This window comes from Bison bison, unplaced genomic scaffold (genome assembly GCF_000754665.1).
Source record: "Bison bison bison isolate TAMUID 2011002044 unplaced genomic scaffold, Bison_UMD1.0 scf7180017864454, whole genome shotgun sequence".
NCBI lineage: Eukaryota > Metazoa > Chordata > Mammalia > Artiodactyla > Bovidae > Bison > Bison bison.
Window position 1 is genome coordinate 246,487 of NW_011495016.1, and position 23,193 is coordinate 269,679.

Genomic DNA, 23,193 nt, shown 5'->3' on the forward strand with positions numbered 1-23,193 from the left:
TTCCTCCCTCCCTGCCCCCAACTCCCTCCCCAGCATCAGAGTCTTTTCCAATGAGTCAACTCTTCGTATGAGGTGGCCAAAGTATTGGAGTTTCAGCCTTAGCATCAGTCCTTCCAAAGAACACCCAGGACTGGTCTCCTTTAGGATGGACTGATTGGATCTCCTTGCAGTCCAAGGGACAAGAGTCTTCTCCAGCACCTTGGAGTACGGAATGAAGCAGGGCAAAGGCTAATAGAGTTCTGCCAAGAGAACACACTGGTCATAGCAAACACCCTCTTCCAACAACACAAGAGAAGACTCTACATATGGACATCACCAGATAGATGGTCAACACTGAAATCAGATTGATTATATTCTTTGAAGCCAAAGATGGAGAAGCTCTATACAGTCAGCAAAAACAAGACCAGGAGCCGACTGTGGCTCAGATCATGAACTCCTTATTGCCAAATTCAGACTTAAATTGAAGAAAGTAGGGAAAATCACTAGACCATTCAGGTATGACCTAAATCAAATCTCTTATGATTATACAGTAGAAGTGAGAAATAGATTTAAGGGACTAGATCTGATAGGAGGGAGGTTTGTGCATGGTACAGGAGACAGGGAGCAAGACCATCCCCATGGAAAAGAAATGCAAAAAAGCAAAATGGCTGTCTGAGGAGGCCTTACAAATAGCTGTGAAAAGAAGGGAAGCGAAAAGCAAGGGAGAAAAGGAAAGATATACCCGTGTGAAAAACTCATTAGGATCTGACAATTGTCAATTTTAGAGATGACAGTTAGGGAGAAGAGAAGAGAATACAACTTTAGCTTTTTTACTGAAGAGGAATAAGCAAGCAATGTTTCATTGTCTTACTATTTTTTAATAAATATTTTAAAATACCACATCACATATGTAAGACATATGATCTTGATGACTTCACAGACATTCTATGGTTGACAATAAACTATTTTAAGTCCTAATCCATTTAAAAACTAAGTACTCATTTTGGAAAGCAAATACTCGGTTTCCTTAAAGTGAAATCCATCAGTATACACTATTACTCTACTATAATATATAATACAATGGCCAAATACCTAGTCAGTCAAAAAACTTTGATTTTCATTAAGAAATTCTTACCTTGATCCCCTGGAAAACAGCATATGCTAACTTTCTTTTTATCTTTATTAATTATATAAAACCATTAGTACCTTTCACTTTTAAGTGACTCTGTTAAGTGTACTTATGATTTAGCCTCTATGTCTCAACTCATATGCTACTTATAAAGGGAAAAAAAGTTTTTCTTCCACATCCAGAATGTGTTGTGTATTTCCTCTGTATTTGAGTAATACTGAGTATTATCCTTATCATAGAACTTTTCATATGTCATTGCAATAGCTTCTCTGCTTACATGTATCACTGACTAATTCTCAAGCTCTCTTCGTGTTATTTATCAGTGTGTATATTACATATATACATGACTTTTCTATTTTATCTGTATATATATACATATATATATAAGCATAGGGCTCAGTGTGCAGTGAATGCTCAATTATCATTTCTCAATAAGTATTATAAAAAACTAAATGGACTTACCGGTGAAAAGATTAAAAATGACAGTGAAATGGACATTTTTGATAAATAAAAGAAATAATTCACTGCCTATAAACATATACTACAGGAACTGTTTAAAATATGGAAATTTATAGCTACACAAAGTAGAGCTTGGAAAGGATAAAAAATAATGATAAGTGTAAAACACATTTTTCTTATTTTAAGTTCTTTAAAAGATTACTGTCTAAAGCCAAAACTTATAACAATATATTATGAGTTATGCAAAATATGTATAATATGTGACAGCAATAGCACAAATACTAAAATGGAATAAATGGGAATATATTTTTATGATGTTCCTACACTCCATGTGAGTGTGTATTTTTGAATGTGTATTTTTGTAGATGGGATACATAAAATACATATATTGTAAATGATTCCAAAAATTTCAAAGGTATAACCAGTACATAAATTATTCTCAACAGCATAAATTATTCTATAAATTATTCTCAGTGAAACTGAAGTCACTCAGTCACATCCAACTCTGCAACCCCATGAACTATAGCCTATCAAGCTCCTCCGTCCATGTGATTTTCCAGGCAAGAGTACTGGAGTGGGTTGCCATTTCCTTCTCCAGGGGATCTTCCCGACCCAGGGATGGAACCCGGGTCTCCAGCATTATAGGCAAACGCTTTTACTGTCTGAGCCACCAGGGAAGTCCCATAGAGAATACCTAACGCAAACAAGGCAGAAGATAATTATAAAAGATACAGAAATATTGAGAAAGCAACTAGCAAATTGGCTGATTTAAATGCAAATATATAATTATGTTAAATACAAAGGTCAAGAAATGCCAATTAAAAGATATACCATGTTAGACTTAAAAAGTAGATCCAACTCTAAGCTGTCTACAAGAAACTTACATTAAATATCAAGGAACTGATGGATTAAAAGTAAAAGATGGCAAGGTACAGCATGTAAAAACAAAGAAAGTTAAGGGAAGTGGTCCAGTGGTCCAGTGGTTAGGAGTACACACTGACTGCTGAGTCCCACGTTCAGTCCCTGGTTGGGGAGTTAAGATCCAACAAGCTATATGGCATGTCCCCCATAAAAAAAAGTTGAAATGCCTATACTGGTTCCACTCATAATCGTCAAAAACTAGAAACAACCAACAACCTTAATGTCCATGAAACAGTGACTAGATAAACTGGCGCATCCATACTATGAAACAATGTTAAGAAAGGAACTTCTGATTTACACAATAACATGGGTCAATCGCAGATGTGTTACACAAAGTGAAAGGAGCTGGCTTCAAAAAGCTACAAAGCTTAACATATGATTCATTTACATGACACTATGGCAAACTATACTTGTTGGTTTCTCAGTCATATCCTACTCTTGGCCACTCCACGGACTATACAGTCTGTGAGGCTCCTCTGTCCATGGAATTCCCAAGGCAAGAATACTGGAGTGGGTTGCTATTCATTTCTCCAGGGGATCTTCCTGACCCAGGGATCAAACCAGGGTTTCTGGCATTGCAGGCAGATTCTTTACCATCTCAGCCACCATGGATGATTCATTTACATGAAACTATGCCAAAACTATAGGCAAAATAATTCATATCAGTGGTTTCCAAGTGCTAGTTGTAGGACGAGGGGTTAATGATGAAGGGGCATGAATACTCAGGGTAATGAAATCATCCTATATCCTGCTTATAACAGTGGGGACATAACTGTGCACATTTATCAAGTTCAAACTTTACACTTAAAAAGGGTAAATTTTATAATATACAAATTATACCTTAATAAATCTGACTTCAAAAAGTGCATTACACATTAAAGATGTGTTAATAAGCAGGTCAAATATCTTTCCTCTCCTTGTACACGTAAAAAGGAAGTAGAAATGTCCCTTTGGAAATATGTGTCAAGCAGCTCTGCACTTCAGAGCCAGCATCAAAGCTTGAGGGTTTAATGCTATTAATTTTCTCTGGTTCAGCTCTAGGCACCCTGAAGGGCACTAAATAAACAGCCACTCACTGAATGACTGTTCTTTATAGCTCCTGCAGCACAAAGTTTAAAAATCATTAACTAGAGGATGGAAAAGGGAAGTTGCAAACTATAATTTTTGAGAGGGCAGAAACAAGCCCCAATACTATGTTCCATGACTTAACCTTCATTTTTAAGTATTGTCAAAAGGAAATACAGCAAAAAGATCAAGGAGCCTTGGGTCCCAGACTCTTTGGTCTTATTCTTTGTCACTGACTGCTCATCTCCTCTCTCCTCCCTTCTTTACTTCTCCCTCTCTCTATCTCCCCCCAACTCTCCCAAACACAAGTAATGCACACACTGAAACTCTGAGTATTCTTTATTTTCACAAAAATGCAAATATCTGAAAAAGATTTATTTGCATTTTGAAACTGATCAATAGATTCAGTTCAGTTCAGTCACTCAGTCGTGCCCAACTCTTTGCGACCCCATGAATCGCAGCATGCCAGGCCTCCCTGTCCATCACCAACTCCTGGAGTTCACCCAAACTCATGTGCATCAAGTCAGTGATGCCATCCAGCCATCTCATCCTCTGTCATCCCCTTCTCCTCCTGCCCCCAATCCCTCCCAGTATCAGAGTCTTTCCCAATGAGTCAACTCTTCAGATGAGGTGGCTAAAGTATGTGGAGTTTCAGCTTTAGCATCATTCCTTCCAAAGAACACCCAGGACCGATCTCCTTTAGAATGGACTGGTTGGGTCTCCTTGCAATCCAAGGGACTCTCAAGAGTCTTCTCCAACACCACAGTTCAAAAGCATCAATTCTTCAGTGCTCAGATTAGGCTTTAGCAAATAGATATCAGTCACATTTGAATTGGAAGGAAGTGTTTGTCTACATTCCCTAAATCATACATCTATGACTGGCCACTACCCTCAACATGAAACAGACCACACCCTTTCTTATTTAAATTATTACCAAATATACACTGAATTCTGGAAAGACGGAAAAACTTCTCTGAATTTTATTGCATTCACAGAGCTCTTTTATTTTGCTATAGATCTTATTCCAAAGGACTTTACCATGGCCAATTGGCTAATCACCCTCTGCACTAAGAAGCATATTTAGAAACTATCAAGGATTTCAGTAGGCCAAAACTCATATAGAGAAATCTGGGGACTCAAAATAATAATTCCAAAGATGACTTACTCATTTTGTGTTAATTATAAAATGAACTATCAGATCATAAGTAAAGGATTAATTAGTTGTACAGTAAAAAACCTGCTAGATCATATAGAGGACAGAGGCACATAGTAATATCAGAACTGTGCTGCTCTAATGTATACTCCAAGGAGATAAAACAATTGTAAATATATGTACACCTAACACAGGAGCACCACAATATTCATACAAAGGAAAAATGCTAATAACCACAAAAAGAGAAACTGACAGTAACACAGTAACAGTGGGAGACTGTAACACCACAATTACACCAATGAACAGATCATCCAGACAGAAAGTCGATAAGGAAACACAGGCCTTAAATAAAGCATTAACCCTAATAGACTTAATTGGTATTTATAAAGCATTCTATTCTCCAGAACAGATACAAGCTGGGTCACACAGCAAGCATCAGTAAATTCAAGAATATAAAGATTATATCAAGCATCTTTTCCAACCACAATGCCATGAATTAGAACCTACAAGAAAAGAAGTATAAAAAACACAAATATGTGGAGGCTAAACAATATGCTACTAAACAACCAATGAATCACTGAGGAAATCAGAAGTTACCTATAGACAAAAGAAAATGAAAACACAACCATCCAAAACCTATGGGACACAGCAAAAGTAGTTCTAAGATGGAAGTTTACAGAAATAAAACCATACCTCAGGAAGCAAAAAAAATCTCAAGTAAACAACCTAACATTACAACTAAACCAACCGGAGAAAGAAGAACAGATAAAACCCAAAATTAGCAGAAGGAAAGAAATCAGAGGTCAGAGAAGAAGTAAATGAAATAGAGTGAAAGAAAGCAATAGAAAACATCAATGAAACTAAAAGCTGGTTCTTTGAAAAGATAAACAAAATTGATAAATCTTTAGAGAGATTCATCAACAAAAAAAAAGGGAGAGAGCTCAAAACAGTAAAATTAGAAATGAGAAAGAAGTTACAACTGACACCACAGAAATACAAAGGATCATAAAGACTACTATAACCAACTATATACCAATAAAATGGACAACCTAGAAGGAATGGACAAATTCTTAGAAAGGTACAGTCTCCAAAGACTGAACCTGGAAGAAATAGAATATATGAACAGGCAAATGAAACTGAAACTGTGATTAAAAACATCCAAAAAACAAAAGTCCAGAAACAGATGCCTTCACAGGCTAATTCTAGTAAATATTCAGAGAAGAGTTAACACCTATCCTTCTGAAACTCTTCCAAAAATTTGCATCTCAATAGATGCAAAAAAAGCTTTTGATGAAACCCAACACCCATTTATGGTAAAAACTTTCCAGAAGATGTGCAGACAGGTAACCTACGTCAGCATAATAAAGACCATATATGACAAACCTAAAACTAACACTCAACAGTGAAATGCTGAAACAATTTCCTTTAAGGTCAGGAACAGACAAGGATATCCACTCTCACCACTTTTATTCAACATAGTTTTGGCAATCTTAGCCAAGGCAATCAGAGAAGAAAAAGAAATACAAGGAATCTAAATTGGCAAAGAAGAAATAATACTGTCACTATTGGCAGGTGACATGGTACTATATGTAGAAAATGCTAAAGATGCTACCAGAAAACTATTAGAGCTCATCAATGAATTCAATAAGGTTGCAGGATACAAAAATTAATATGTAGAAATTTGCTGCATTTTTACACACTAACAATGAAAGATCAGAAAGAGAAATTAAGAAAATAATTTCAATTATAATCATATCAAAAAGGATAAAATACTTAGGAATAAACCTACCTACGGGGCAAAAGAACTGTACTTCAAAAACTAAGACAATGATGAAAGAAATCTAAGATGACACAAACAAATGAAAAGATGTTCCTAGATTGGAAGAATCAATCTTGCCAAAATGACTGTATTACCCAAGGCAATCTACAGATTCAATGCAATCTCTATCAAATTACCAATGGCATTTTCTGTAGATCTAGAACAAAAAAATCTTAAAATTTATATGAAGACACACAAAAGCCAAACAATTTTGAGAAAGAAAAACAGAGCTGGAAGCATCAGGCTCTCTGACTTCAGACTATACTACAAAGCTATAGTCATCAAAACAGTATGGCACTGGCACAAAATTAGAAATATAGATTGGCACAGGATAGAAAGTTCAGAAGTAAAACCACACACTTACGGTCAATTAATTTTTAAAAAGGAGGCAAGATATACAATGGAGAAAAGACAGTCTCTGCAATAAGTGGTGCCGGGAAAACTGGATAGTTATATATTAAAAAATGAAATTAGAATACTTATTAATACTGCATACAAAAATAAAAGGGATTAAAGACCTAAATCTAATAACAGATACTATAAAACTCATTTGAAAAGAGTCTGATGCTGGGAAAGATTGCGGGAAGGAGGAGGAGGGGATGACAGAGGACGAGATGGCTGAACGGCACCTCCAACTCAATGGATGTGAGTTTGAGTAAGCTCTGGGAGTTGGCAATGGACAGAGAGTCCTGGCATGCTGCAGTGCATGGGGTCACAAAGAATTGAACATGACTGAGTGACTGAACTGAACTGAACTGAAATAATCACCATAAGCACGATTCAATATGCTTCTCAAAAAACACACTTACAGTTTGCATCTTCACTTCTGGTCTTCTTTTACTAGTAAACCCTCCTGTCTGTGATAAGCTCCAAATTTTTCCAAGATCTGATCTGAACTGAGTTATGGGTTTGCTATATAAACATTTTCTTTTTTTTTAATATAAATTTATTTTAATTGGAGGTTAATTACTTTACAATATTGTATTGGTTTTGCCATACATCAACATGAATCCACCACAGGTATACACGTGTTTCCCATCCTGAACCCCCCTCCCTCCTCCCTCCCCATACCATCCTTCTGGGTCGTCCCAGTGCACCAGCCCCATAAGAGCCTTTAGAGTTGGTTCTATTTATAAGCAACTGTTTGTGTCCTGACTCCTTGTAGTCTGCTGCTCTGTTTTCCTTGCTCTATTCTCTTGGAAGAGTCACCTCCTTACATTTGGAATTTTAACACAAATTATAGATTATTTTTGGTCTCTTTGACTGTAATTGGTCAAAATTCCTATTTAACCACAATCTCATTACAAAATACTTCTAAAGCAGTTTTATTTCCCTAGGTGCATTTTTGTCCTATAAAATCACATCTTGCTCTCTTCCACACCTTGAGCTGTTGTTATCTGAGCAGTGCTATAACCTAGGCTGGATGTCTGTCCCACATTCCAGTGAAAGAATTATTTCAAGATGCAGAATAGGATAGAGATAAAGGGCTTGGGCTTGAAAGTAAAACTACACACTAATTTTAAATACTCACTCTTCTGGCTGTGTAACTAGGTCAAATCACATAATATATCTAAATAAGGCCCTCCATGATTCATTCTTCCTGCAATAGGTATTTATAAAACACCATGCATTATCCGACCCTTGTCAACCTTTCCAGCCCCTTCAGCTGAACAACCTCACCCCACGGCTTCACCACTAAGTTTCAATAATAAGTAATGAATACACACATTCAGGAACTCTCTCAGCTCCTGCTTTTTGCACATGCTTTGTTTCATTTACTGAGAGTAGTCTTACCACCACTACCTTACCTAATTCTTAACCATAATTACTAATTCTTATCATATTTACTTTTTTTACATAATTACTTTACATTTTTTACATAATTACTTAATTCTTACTATTGTAGCTAATTCTTACCACCATAGCTAATTCTTACCATAAAATAATCCTCAGAAGTGATTTTGAAATATAATGAATAAATGAAATCTTCTATCTGATTGCTGAATCAAAAAAAGTTTTCTCAGAGTAGATAAATCTCAAATGATGGGAATGTCATCGGGAAAACTGAAAAGTGAGTTCACACAGAAAACCAATCAAGCAAAGGAATGGAGGAAAAAGGGGAAGGCAAGTAGAAAAGTTTAAAACTGAGGAGAAACTCATTGGTGTAATGTGACTTAAGGGAGGAATATTCTCTGAGTAGAATAAGTAACAGGAAACAGAGCAATTCCCTTCACCAAAGAGAAGGCATAGTCCAACTATAAAATATATCTTTCGGCCAGATTTTAAGACTCAGATTTCATCAGTAAAGAACCCTTTTCCTGCCTTTCTGCTGCTATGTTTCATGCTTTGCTTTTCTCATCCTGCCTAACTCTTTGGCTTGATGACTCTACTAGAGGGTAGGCCAGGTTTTGGATTGCAGGTTTTTCATGGAAAGATGGCACACACCTTGGCTTCAAAACCATGCAGTGCTGTGTTTGGTAAAATTCATTTACTCTCTCACTTTGCATAACCAGAAACTGGACACACCAGATTTCAGCCAGAGGCACAGGTTCCTTCTTACCAGAGATGAGATGATACCAGTGATCCATGTATCAATTCAACACTCAAATTTAAATTATAAAGCAATTCTAGGTAATAAATTTTTTTAATTTACTAAAATTATTGGCTACCAATAATTAACTGCTAAGAAATAATTACTAGCAAACCTAATTCAACAGTACATAAAAAAGATCACACATTCTGACCAAGTTGGATTTATCAGGGTCACAAGGATGGTTCAACATATGCCAATCAGTGTGATACACCTCGTCAACAAAAGAAAAGACAAAAACCCCGTGATCATTTCTGCTCAAGAAATTTAAGGCATCATCAAAAACATCTGGGGGAAGATAGGGCAGAGTACTTTCTCAGGACCACTGAAAAGATACTCTACGAGCAGTTAATCCTATCATATCTAAATTTAAAACTGTCTTTAATATTATAAGTATTTTTCTGAGTTTTCACACTCTGAAGAATTTTCTCAAGCTGCATCCTTTAACCACTACACTACTGTAAGAGTAAACTTATCAGGGAACACCAAATTTATGAATCTGGCTAAAAATCATAATAAAGAAAAAAAAAGAACATGATGTGATAGCCAACTTTTTACGTTTTAAAGATCACCCTTGTTTCAAATCTTAATTGACCAACCATTGATCACTGACTTGGCATTTTTCAAGTCTCCTAAGAAATGTCCTTCCTTAAAATTCAATTATTTATCTGAAAGTAGTCCTACACAATTTTAGAAGATCTAAGTCTAAAGAAAACTGTAGAGGCCAATGAAAAACAAACAGAATTTTCCCAAAGATTTTTGGTAAATGCTCCCTTTAATAATGTATAATTCTGTTATTCAAGTACTATGTCAGATCAGATCAGATCAGTCGCTCAGTCGTGTCCGACTCTTTGCGACTCCATGAATCGCAGCACGCCAGGCCTCCCTGTCCATCACCAGCTCCCTGAGTCCACTCAGACTCACGTCCATCGAGTCAGTGATGCCATCCAGCCATCTCGTCCTCTGTCATCCCCTTCTCCTCTTGCCCCCAATCCCTCCCAGCATCAGAGTCTTTTCCAATGAGTCAACTCTTCTCATGAGGTGGCCAAAGTACTGGAGTTTCAGCTTCAGCATCATTCCTTCCAAAGAAATCCCAGGGCTGATCTCCTTCAGAATGGACTGGTTGGATCTCCTTGCAGTCCAAGGGACTCTCAAGAGTCTTCTCCAACACCACAGTTCAAAAGCATCAATTCTTTGGCGCTCAGCCTTCTTCACAGTCCAACTCTCACATCCATACATGACCACAGGAAAAACCATAGCTTTGACTAGACAAACCTTTGTTGGCAAAGTAATGTCTATGCTTTTCAATATGCTATCTAGGTTGATCATATAGTCATTGTTAAAAATTAGAAATAAGAAAAATCACCTGTAATTTAACACATTACTACTCTGTGAACCATCCAGAAATAATTCTTGTTGACACTTTGGTATATAGCTTTTCAGAGTTTCCTACACATAATCTGTCTATATTACAAATTAAATCATACTGTATATATTATTTTAAATTTGTATCATTCATTAAATGGTATATCATGCACATCTTTCTATATCAGCAAATACATATCTAAAACATACCAAGGCCCTCTTAATACTCCAAAGTTTGAACACTGTATGTTAGCATTCCTTTACCAATTCCTTATCTTTGGGGCATCTTAGTGGTTTTCAAGGGTTTTTTTTCTATTATATATATTTGATAAACTGGTGGATATTCCTATATAGGAAACAAATCATTTATTAACTATGTTTGAGTATGAGAAAACATTGAATTCTTATCTATCTGAAAACCACTTAGCAAGTAATTTCAGATATCTGAAAACATTTACAAAAGAACAAAGTCAAATGTTTTCTAAATACATGTTGTTTGATTATGAAAGTAATTTTTAGTTCTTTGCTCAAAATCATGTAATTTTATTTAAAGCACAATTAGAATTGGTTTGAAAAACAGAAACAGAAAAAAAGTAAACAGGTAAATATTACACTAAACACAAGAGGCACTTTGTTGCCTTTTGGACATTACAAAAAACATTCAATAGTAATAATGAATACTGTAATTTAATTTTTTAATTTATTTTTTATTGAAGTACAGCTGATTTACTATAATTTAAATGTAATATTCACTGGGTATTTGCTATGCATTATGGAGAAGGCAATGGCACCCCACTCCAGTACTCTTGCCTGGAAAATTTCATGGATGGAGGAGCCTGGTGGGCTGCAGTCCACGGGGTCACTAAGAGTCGGACACGACTGAGCGAATTCACTTTCACTTTTCACTTTCATGCAATGGAGAAGGAAATGGCAACCCACTCCAGTGTTCTTGCCTGGAGAATCCCAAGGACGGGGTTTAATTATCTATATCTCCAAAAATATTTAATAGGGCAGGTGCTATGCAATATATTTAAATGCTTCAATCTAAATTATCTTTAATTCAATATGTAAATGAATAAACCTCAATTTTTTAAATCTCTTGCCTATAGAATGTGCTTATAGCCACATGTAACTCTTTAACAGTTGAAAGGTAGTTAGTACAACTGAGAAAATGAACTTTTAATCTTATATCATCTTCAGTTCAGTTCAGTCGCTCAGTTGTGTCTGACTCTTTGAGACCCCATGAATCGCAGCACACCAGGCCTCCCTGTCCATCACCAGCCCCCAGAGTTTACCCAAACTCATGTGCATCGAGTCAATGTTACCATCCAGCTACCTCATCCTCTGTCGTCCCCTTCTCCTCCTGCCCCCAATCCCTCCCAGTCTTAATTCATTTAATTTAAATTTTAAAACTGAAAACTATCTTTGTAAGATGACATCTCCCTTTAGTAGTATTATAGTTCACACACTGGCACTGTACATTATTTCACTATTACACATAAACAGCACTGATCTAGTGGGTATCAGTGGATTGATCCATTTGAATAGTATTTTTCTATGCAGCACTGTAACATGATAATATGTTTATTTGAATATGTGTGCAGACACCATGAGTTAAAATGATATGCAAACTGTATTTGATAATTAAATTGAAGTATTCATTATAACTTTAATTCAAATATAATAATATTATGGTTGTAGTTTTAAAATAAGTATGAACATATCTTTAAATTTAAAATATAGGTACAAATCAACTTATTTACAAAACAGAAAGAGACTCACAGACAGAAAACTTGCAGTTACCAAAGAAGAAAGTGGAAAGGGAGGGATAAATTAAGAATATAGAATTAATAAACATACACCACTCTGTATAAAATAGATTAACAAAGAGATTTTACTATATAGCACATGGAACTATAGTCAGTATCTTTCAACAATCTATAATAGAAAAGAATCTGAAGCTCTACAACTGAAACTAACATAATACTGTAAGTCAACTATAGTTCAATGAATAACATTTTAAATAAACAAAGTATAGGTTTATTACTGGTGCATAATTAAATAAAGATTCAGAAGGTGGTATTAGGATGAGAGATAGTAAGAGGGTAGTTTGCAAGTTCACAATGAATGTCAATTGGAATTTTCTCTATGAGAATAAAAGTAAATTGTTACTGTATAAAAATACAGATAATAAATCAGACACTATTAAGATACTTTTTTAGCAAAAACATAATTAATTTGATAAGATTCTTCTCAAAAGTCAAAAAAGAACCAATTACATTAGTATCTGAGATCAGAATTAAATGTCAAAAAATTCTAAATGATTTTAAACAAATCAAGCTTGTAACTTTGGCAATGTATAGAATAATTTGACTTGTTGAAAAATGAATCATTCTTAGATGAAAAGATTGTAAAAGAAATTACCTTAGTCATAGAAATTTTATAAGGAAATTATGAAGTCTTCAATTAAATTACCAGATAATTATAACAAAAAAAAATCAGTTCATTCAAAAATTTTTTTAATTATGAGCATTTTTCTTTAGCTTTAGTTGAGTTACAAAATATAAGACATGTACATGCTGCGTGCTAATTTGCTTCAGTCATGTCTGGCTCTTTGCAACCCATGGACTGTAGCCCGCCAGGCTCCTCTGTCCTTGGGATTCTCCAGGCAAAAACACTAGAGTGGGTTGCCATGCCCTCCTCCAGGGGATCTTCCTGACCCAGGGATTGAACTCAAAGTCTCTTAAGGCTCTCCCGCATTGGCAGGCAGGCTGTTTGACCACTAGTACCACCTGGGAAGCCCAATGTTAAGACATGCGGCCTAACAAATATTTTTAGGTAGTTGTGTGTCAAAAAACTTAAAATTTGAGAGAAAAAAGTCAATTTATAGCTTAAAGAAAATCTAAGCTAAGCAATTTTGAACCTTTTGTATCTTTCAAAGAATTATAGCTAAATATTAAAAAGTTAGTTTCTATCATGACTAATAGTGTTCAGCTATAGCTATATTAGGTGAAAATCTGGATTTATTAGAATTTTAAGACAATAAAGAATGTTTCCTGTATCACTTTATTCCACTTCATGATTCATCCTGAAATGTTTGTGCTCAATTTTCTAAAGTATTATAGACTCTATATATAATTTCTAAATCCACAAAGAAAACATACATGTATGTATGTGTAAATGAGTACAAATGCTATGAATCATTGCCAGTGTGAAGAACTATGAGAACATACAGAATATAATGAGTTTAATTTCTTTGCCAATGCACACTGAGTTCTGAACAAGTTTACAAGGGTTTGGTGTTCTGTCAACTCCACTTCAAGATTTCTTTAAACAGAAGAGAAGCTCATCATTCAGTATAGGAAGAAAAAAAGTGGCAGGGTAATTTAATCAATGCAATTAAATTTCTCATTGATATTATACTGCATATGAATGAGCTAAACTTGACATTCTAGGAAAAGAGAAAGTTGGTTCATGATCTAGCTGGAGAATTACATGAATTTATGCTGAACTGTAATTTCTCATAATAGTTATCAATAAGAATATCTTACCATATTTTTCAATAATGAGGAGTGTGCAAAAAAAATAATTTTGTTAATTTAAAATTGCTGTTGCATTATACAAATTATCCACCAAAATAATAAAATTTGATGAATGCTTTGTTGACACTGGTAACTTTAGATTTTCTTTTAGTTTATGCAAAAATCTTTTGAAGTTATTAATACTAAGTTAAAGTTAGGGAATTTTTTTAATGTGGAAAGACATGTTTTGATTGTGTTATGCTTTTCTTCAAAGTCAAATCCTTTCTAAAGTAATGAATGAGTATTGTCAATGTTGATGTGAATATTAAAGAAAAATTATTTTTTGGTACTTATCTCACTTATCTGAAATTTTAAAAATCTGAAACAACACGAGTATATAAATTTGTTTTCAATGTAAATTTTATGAAATCTAAACACTGATCACATATTTTCAATGTAAATATATGGTTTAACCTGAGGTGTGCTATACTGTAAAAACATAATCTCAAAGACTTATTACCAAACAAAGAGATGTAAAATATCTCATTAATAAAGTTATATTGCTTACATATTATATTTGAAAATAACTTTTTGGCATATTCAGTTAATAAGTTATATTTTTAAAAATTAAATGCCCCTGTTTCTTTTTATCTTTTTAATGCAGATGCTGAAAAGTTTAAAATTACATTTGTTTGACCGCATTATATTTCTGTTGGATAGCACTGATGCATAATAACTTTTCTCCCTAATATCCAGATCAAATGATTCTCTAACTCTTCCTCTATGAAAATTCTATTTACATAGAAATTTAGAAAAATATATAAAAAATTTTCATTATCCATAATTTAATTTAGAATTTTTATTATTTTGATGTACTTTCTGGTCTTTTTCCTAAATCAATCTCATTTCTCTTTTTCTTTCTCAAGATCCTCTCCATACTTCCAATAAGTGAAACAGAACACTGTTATTTTTTCCAAAATGTTTTGTGCCAGTAAGAAATGAAAAGTGAATTCAAGTTTAGCCACAAAATGATTACAGAAGCTATGCCTTTTGGGGATTTAATGGTTAAAAAGCAAAGTATCCCATTTCTCTGCAAAAGACATTATCAAGAGAATGTAAAGATGAGCAACATACTAGGCAAAAGTATTTGAGAAAGACACATCTAATAAAGGACTATTATCTAAACTGTACAAAGAACTTTTAAAACTCAACAGTAAGAAACAAAACAACCTGATTACAAAATGGAACAAAGACCATGACAGACATCTCACCAAAGAAGATATATTTTGGCAAATAAACATAGGAAAAGATACTCCACTTCATGTGTCATCAGGGAAATACAAATTTAAATAATGATGAACTGTAATTACATACCTATTAGAATGGCCAAAATCCAGAATGCAGATGACGACAAATGCTGACAAAGATGTGGAGCAACAGGAATACACATTCACTGCTGGTGGGAAAGCAAAATAGCACAGCTACTTTAGAAGGCAGTTTGGTACTTTCTTATAAAACTAAACACACTCTTAAACCATATAATCCAGCAGTCACACTAACTTGATATTTATTCAATAGAGTTGAAAACTTATCTCTACACAGAACACAGCACACAGATGTTTCTACCAGCTTTATTGGTTATTACCAGAACTTGGAAACATGAGAGAGGTTCTTTAGTAGGTGACTGAACAAACAAACTGTGACACATTCAGACAATGGAATGTTATTCAGTAGTAAAAAGGAATGAGCTCTCCAGCCATGAAATGACATGGAAGAAAGTTATACGCCTAGTATTAACTGAAAAAAAAAAAAGCCAATCTGAAAAGGCTACATACTATGTGATTCCAACTGTATTATATGCTGGAAAAGACAAAACAATGAAGGCAGCAAGATCAATGGTTGCTAGGGATTGGGGGATGAAGGGATGAACTCGGGAAGCACAGAGGATTTTTAGGGCAGTGAAAATAGTATCTGCATGATGCTATCTACAGTAGTGGACACTCATCACTAGAATTTGTCCAAATCTATAGAATGTACACCATCAAGTTGTCATTGCTTAGTTGCTAAGTCACGTCTGACTTTTTGTGACCCCATGGACTGCAGTGTACCAGGCTTCCCTGTCCTTCACTGTCTCCCAGAGTTTGCTCAAACTCATGTTCACTGTTGCTATCTAACCAACTCATCCTCTGTTGCCCCCTTACAATGCAAACTATGGACTTTGAGTGATTTTAATGTTAGTCCAGGTTCATCAGTTGTAACAAGTGTACCACTCTGATGGGGATATTGATAATAGGGGAGATTATGCAGATGCAGGGGCAGAGAGTATATGGAAAACTGCTGTTTCCACTCAATTGTGCTATGAAACTAAAACTGCTCAAAAACATTAGTCAGTGTTTTTTTTAGGGGGGAGGTGGGAGGAGCCCACTGGATGTTCTACTCTTCTTTCTCTGAAATTAGATGGGACCTTTCCCCACTTGGATTTTTTTCTAGATTTCCCAAAATAAAAAACATTTTATAAGTTGTTCAGTGTTGTTCCATTTATGTTGAAAGCAATTTATAGAGAAGATACAAAAAGTTAAATTATTTAAACAAACTTGTACAATGATAACTCCTTGAAAGGATAGTTAGTATCTTCAATTTAAGTAAATCATAAAAACTTGTATAAATATATCATATATACTTCAAGCAATTATTTACAAAGAGCTTTTCTTACCATTATCACTATTATTGGTAATTAATGGGATATGTATCTAATATTTCTCTATAATAGAGCACAAGCCTATGTGTGACTTTGAAATCTTTCCATTTATTCAACAAACAATATATACAATTGATTGAAGTAAAGTTAATTTCAGATAACTGATTTAGTAACTGTATAATAATTTTTAAAACCTGATTATGAAGTGTGTTATGTGTGTTGGTGGTGGTGGCATTATAGTTATGAAGGAGGAGCCTCATAATACTTCTCTGTTTATTTTAGAAAGGCTAGATTAGAGGGTGAGCTCTAGGGTGGGTTTCTGAATATAACAACATATGACATATATTTCTTCTTTACATAAAAGTATGAAGTTTGCACAAATTGACAATAAGAGCAATTTAATCTCAATCCAACCATGCCAAGCTTTAACTGGAAATTCAGAAACCTAAAGTAAAGGCTTATTGGGTAACAAACCACAAGCACAAATACTTGTCCCTACACTAAAGCGTATGCCACAAAGTCCATTGGAAAATTAATTTCTAGTCAACACCAGTAGCATTACTTAGAAACAGGTTATTTGTCTTACAAAATTAGCAACCATCCAGATAATTTGCATTTTGTTCTTCCTTCACTCCATCTATAAAAGCAAAATAACCTTCAAGGAGATAGTTATCTGTGAAATACAGAGATAAAGTGTGTATTTCAATACAAAATGCATCCTTTCTCTTCCTTTATGGAGTAAGTCAGAGTGATGAATTTTAAGACTATCTTAACATCTCCAATGGATGCAACTTGCCCTGAATTAAAGCATTTAAAGAGGGCATCTTTCTCAAGTGTTGATAATCTATCTAAAGTACAAGCTAATAATAGCACGATTGTTGGTATTTTAAATAATATTCTTGTAGCTCTGTAACCAGTAAGAAATAAAACTGTTTTCTTCTAAATGTTTAGTTTTATTATTTAAACATGATTAATCTCATGCATTTTATTTGCATATTCCTTGGTACAGAAAATGCTAATGCTACATTATTTTGAATTAAAAGTTTGTGTTTGTGGCCTTTTCTCTGCATTTACTGCCTGGCTTGTTGCATCAAAAAGAAGTGATGAAGTTTAATTACATTTATGAAAATGAACTTAAAACTGTTAATACTTTGCACAAGTTTTAAAGGCAATACCACTTTAGAATGAACAACAAAAGCAGACCAAGTGAATCACATTACTTATAGCATGCAAAGTAATAGAAAGGAATTCGTATTTATTAGAACAACATTAGTACAGAAAAGTGATTATGCTTCCCTGATTTGTTTATTTTCTTCATGCTCTATGGGGCTCTTACATGGCTTCTGAATAATTTTCTAACTTGTTATTTCCCATAGCAAGAGTATAGCTATTACTATCTTGGATGACACATTAGGGTAAGTCAAAATGTAATCAAACCACAGAATTTAAAGCATCTAAACTCTGAGAATACCAATATTTTATCTGAAGGAAAGTGTCATACATTAAATTTCAAACAGGCAGGCTCTTCTGCTTGGATCATGTGCATGTGATTAATTAAGGAGGCTGAAGGGAATGGGGCGATGAGGAGGCATTTGTACAATTTGTTCATGTCTTGAAATCCTTTTTTCTTTCTCAAATAATTTCAAAATTTCATCTTATTCAATTATGAAAATGGATGACAAACCTGGGTTTACCAATACCCCACAAATTTTTACAAGGGAAGGAAGACACCTTGCAATGTTTGACATAAAGTCCTCAATAACAGGTACTAAGTAACATTAAGGAACTGAGAAATTTAGTCTCTGAACTCAAATAGGCATAGATATGAAATTTATCACTATGTGACTTAGGCAAGTTACTAAGCTCTAGCCAATTTTTTCATAAAAACCCCACAGGACTTTTTATAAAGAATAATAAAGAAAGTTCGCAGGAAGAAATACTATGCATTTAGAACAAAAACTGTTGAATAGTAGCCATTCAATACATATTCATTCTAGCATTATTAGTTAGTATTACTAATGAACCCTTAATAAAAATCAGAGTTAAGTAGGCACTCAATAATGTCACTTTTTATCACTGTTAATATTACTGTTATTGAATACCATTATATTGTCTTCCTCTCAAGTACTGTCTAGCCAAAGTTTATCCTGCCCATCCATTCTTATCATCATTCCAAAGAGAATGATCTTTCCTCATTGGGACTTACAAGGGATATGGGATTTTAAAATTTTTATTTACCACTGAGAGTACTAAGGCTATTCCCAGCAATGTGCTAGGTGTACAGGGAGCACAGGAGAAAAATGAGGTACAGATATTAGTAAGACACCTGAGGCCCATGCAGCAAAGTCTTATCAATAGCAAGAAACAATTCAGAAGCTGTGTTCCAATCCTTCACAACATTTAAACTAGCTTGAAAAAGCTTCAAGTTAGTGGAGAGCCAGTCCTCTTCCACATACTTTCAGAACAAAAATGGCAATAATATAAATGTTTGCCAGCCTCAACTTAAAGTCAATTTATCTTTGAATAATGCTGAAAATAACACAACCCCAGGGATTTTGTTGTAATAGAATCTGTCTGTTAACAAACAAGACCTTCCCCAGAATGCATTATAATCCTAGGAAACATCCTAGAAAATGAAACGAAGAACAAAAAATAACATTTCAAGATTAAAAAAAATAAGTTTTGCCCTGGCATTCTCATAAGTAAACAGAGAAGAGAAATACTTTCTTTAGGGAGTACATTTGTAAATCCTTTTTTCTTCCTAAGGCACACAGATGCGTGTGCCTGACTAAATGGCTAGGTAATTTATCACTATATGGGCATCAATTCAAACCTATTTATTATCTGAAATAATTAGATGTGATCATTAAAAACATAGAAGGACATAATAAGAACCAGAAAAACAGTCAGTGAGATGAAGCTTTCTCATCATTCTTTTCCTTCCCTTATTTTTCTTGATTCACCCAAAAGGATAGATGGTGCCAGTTAACAGGGGTAAGGAAAGAAAAATGCTGACTGAGCTGTAATACACAAAGTAAAGGGAAAACAAAGCAAAGTAAACATACCTCAGCCAAAGAGAAGGAACAAGTGTAAAGAGAGAGGAAAAAGAAAATGCGATGTTAGTATAATTAGAAAAACAAAAACAAGGGGGATGGGAAGAATATTACAGAACAAGGGAAGAGCTGGAACAAGAAAGAAGCAGCATAAAAAAGAGGAATGAAAGAAACTGAGGAAAGAATAAAGGCCAGGGCTGAAAACCAAAATTCTCCAAGCCAGGCTTCAGTAGTACGTGAACCATGAACTTCCAGATGTTCGAGCTGGTTTTAGAAAAGGCAGAGGAACCAGAAATCAAATTGCCAACATCTGCTGGATCATCGAAAAAGCAAGAGAGTTCCAGAAAAACATCTATTTCTGCTTTACTGACCATGCCAAAGCCTTTGACTGTGTGAATCACAACAAACTGTGGAAAAATTATTCAAGAAATGGGAATACCAGACCACCTGACCTGCCTCTTGAGGAATCTGAATGCAGGTCAAGAAGCAAGAATTAGAACTGGACATGGAACAACAGACTGGTTCCAGATCAGGAAAGGAGTACATCAAGGCTGAATATTGTCACCCTGCTTATTTAACTTATATGCAGAGTGCATCATGAGAAACACTGGGCTGGAAGAAGCACAAGCTGGAATCAAGGCTGCTGGGAGAAAAATCAATAACCTCAGATATGCAGATGACCACCCTTATGGCAGAAAGTGAAGAGGAACTCAAAAGCCTCTTGATGAAAGTGAAAGAGGAGAGTGAAAAAGTTGGCTTAAAGCTCAACATTCAGGAAACAAAGATCATGGCATGCGGTCCCATCACTTCATGGGAAATAGATGGGGAAACAGTGGAAACAGTGTCAGACTTTATTTTGGGGGGTTCCAAAATCACTGCAGCTGGTGACTGCAGCCATGAAATTAAAAGATGCTTACTCCTTGGAAGGAAAGTTATGACCAACCTAGACAGCATATTAAAAAGCAGAGACATTACTTTGCCAACAAAGGTTTGTCTAGTCAAGGCTATGGTTTTTCTAGTGGTCATATACGGCTGTGAGAGTTGGACTATAAAGAAAGCTGAGCGCCAAAGAATTGATGCTTTTGAACTGTGGTGTTGGAGAAGACACTTGGGAGTTCCTTGGACTGCAAGGAGATCCAACCAGTCCATCCTAAGGGAGATCAGTCCTGAGTGTTCATTGGAAGGACTGATGTTGAAGCTAAAACTCCAGTACTTTGGCCACCTGATGCAAAGAATTGACTCATTTGAAAAGACCCTGATGTTGGGAAAGACTGAAGGCATGAGGAGAGGGGACGATAGAGGATGAGATGGTTGGATGGCATCACCAACTCAATGGACATGAGTTTGGGTAAACTCTGTGAGTTGGTGATAGACAGGGAGGCCTCGCGTGCTGCAGTCCATGGGGTCTCAAAGAGTTGGACACGACTGAGCAACTGAACTGAACTGAACTGAAAACCTGTAACAATTTGCAAAAATAAAACAAAAGTGAAGGAAATAATGAACACAACAAACTCCTGCCCCCAAAAAGAGAAAAGATTCAAAGAGACTAAATGCATTCTGACCATATTTTTCTTAACATAGACAAATGTAAGAACACACTAAAATTACTAATAGTGAGAAGTCCTTCAGATAAAAATCAAGGTCATAAATAGAAATACTCCAGGGAAGAAAGAGAAGTCTAATTATAGGTCTTAGGCACTTCTTAAAAAGTGCTTTTACTGTTTCATGGATGTATGTTGCCAAACCATGAATGGATAAAGCAGGTTCCACAGTATTGTCAAGTGGTTTTTTTTTTGTAAAATGATTCATGACTCTGGATAGGAATTCTGTCTGGCCATAGGTCATTCCTCCCACAATAATGAAAGTTCAAAGTATAAAACCAACATTCCAATAAGATTTAGTGTCTAAGGTATAAACATAATAGACACTTTGAATTTAATAAGATATTATTGGGGCTTCCCTGATAGCTCAGTTGGTAAAGAATCTGTCTGCAATGCAGGGGACCCCAGTTCGATTCCTGGATTGGGAAGATCTGCTGGAGAAGGGATAGGCTACCCACTCCAGTGTTCTTGGGCTTCCCTTGTGGCTCAGCTGGTAAAGAATAAGCCTGTAATGCAGGAGACCTGGGTCTGATCCCTGGTTGGGAATATCCCCTGGATAAGGGAAAGGCTACCCACTCCAGTATTCTGGCCTGGAGAATTCCATGGACTGTATAGTCCATGGGATCACAAAGAGTCGGACATGACTAAGTGACTTTCACTTAATTCATTTAGGAGATTATTGAACAATTAACAGTCAAATATTTTCTATTTTTCTGTTTTTTAATTAATTTATGCTCTTTTGAATTCTAATACCCATTTTTTAACTCCCACCTTTTCTTAAGCTCATATTGTTTTTAACCTAACTCATTTAACTTAATATTTATTACACTTTTACTTTTTCCCTTTTTGATACATTTTCAACACAAATTTTCCTCTGGGTACTATTTTAGTTGTACTTCATAGGCTCTCATTCACAGCAGTTTTTAAAATTAATTTCTATACTACTAAAAAGTCTTGGTTTTGATTTCATAGTTTTAATGATTTTCATTCACACTTGATTATATCATAGATAATTTTCCTTACATCCAGAGAACAGGAACTGTTTTCTCTCTTATTCAGTGTATTTCAAAGTAGGACAATGTCATTCACCTAGCAGAAAAAATAATTTATTGGTTAATTATAATTGATCTTTTTTCCAAGTTAAAAAAATATGTCAAATTATAGACAAACTGAATAAAACTTTTCCAGTAATTTAGAAGCCATTAAAAATCATGAGCTCTTTATTGGCAAATTCAGACTTATTTGAAGAATTAGGGAAAACCACTAGACCATTGAGCTATGACCTAAATCAAATCCCTTATGATTATACAGTGCAAGTGGGAAATAGATTTAAGGGACTAGATCTGATAGAGCGCCTGATGAACTATGGACGGAGGTTCGTGACACTGTACAGGAGACAGGGATCAAGACCATCCCCATGGAAAAGAAATGCAAAAAAGCAAAATGGTTGTCTGGGGAGGCCTTACAAATAGCTGTGAAAAGAGAATTGAAAAGCAAAGGAGAAAAGGGAAGATATAAGCATCTGAATGCAGAGTTCCAAAGAACAGCAAGGAGAGATAAGAAAGCCTTCCTCAGCAATCAATGTAAAGAAATAGAGGAAAACGGAATGGGAAAGACTACAGATCTCTTCAAGAAAATTAGAGGTACCAAAGGGACATTTCATGCAAAGATGGGCTCAATAAAGGACAGAAATGGCATGGACCTAACAGAAGCAGAAGATATTAAGAAGAGGTGGCAAGAATACACAGAACAGTACAAAAAAGATCTTCATGACCCAGATAATCACGATAGTATGATCACTCACCTAGAGCCGGACATCCTGGAATGTGAAGTCAAGTGG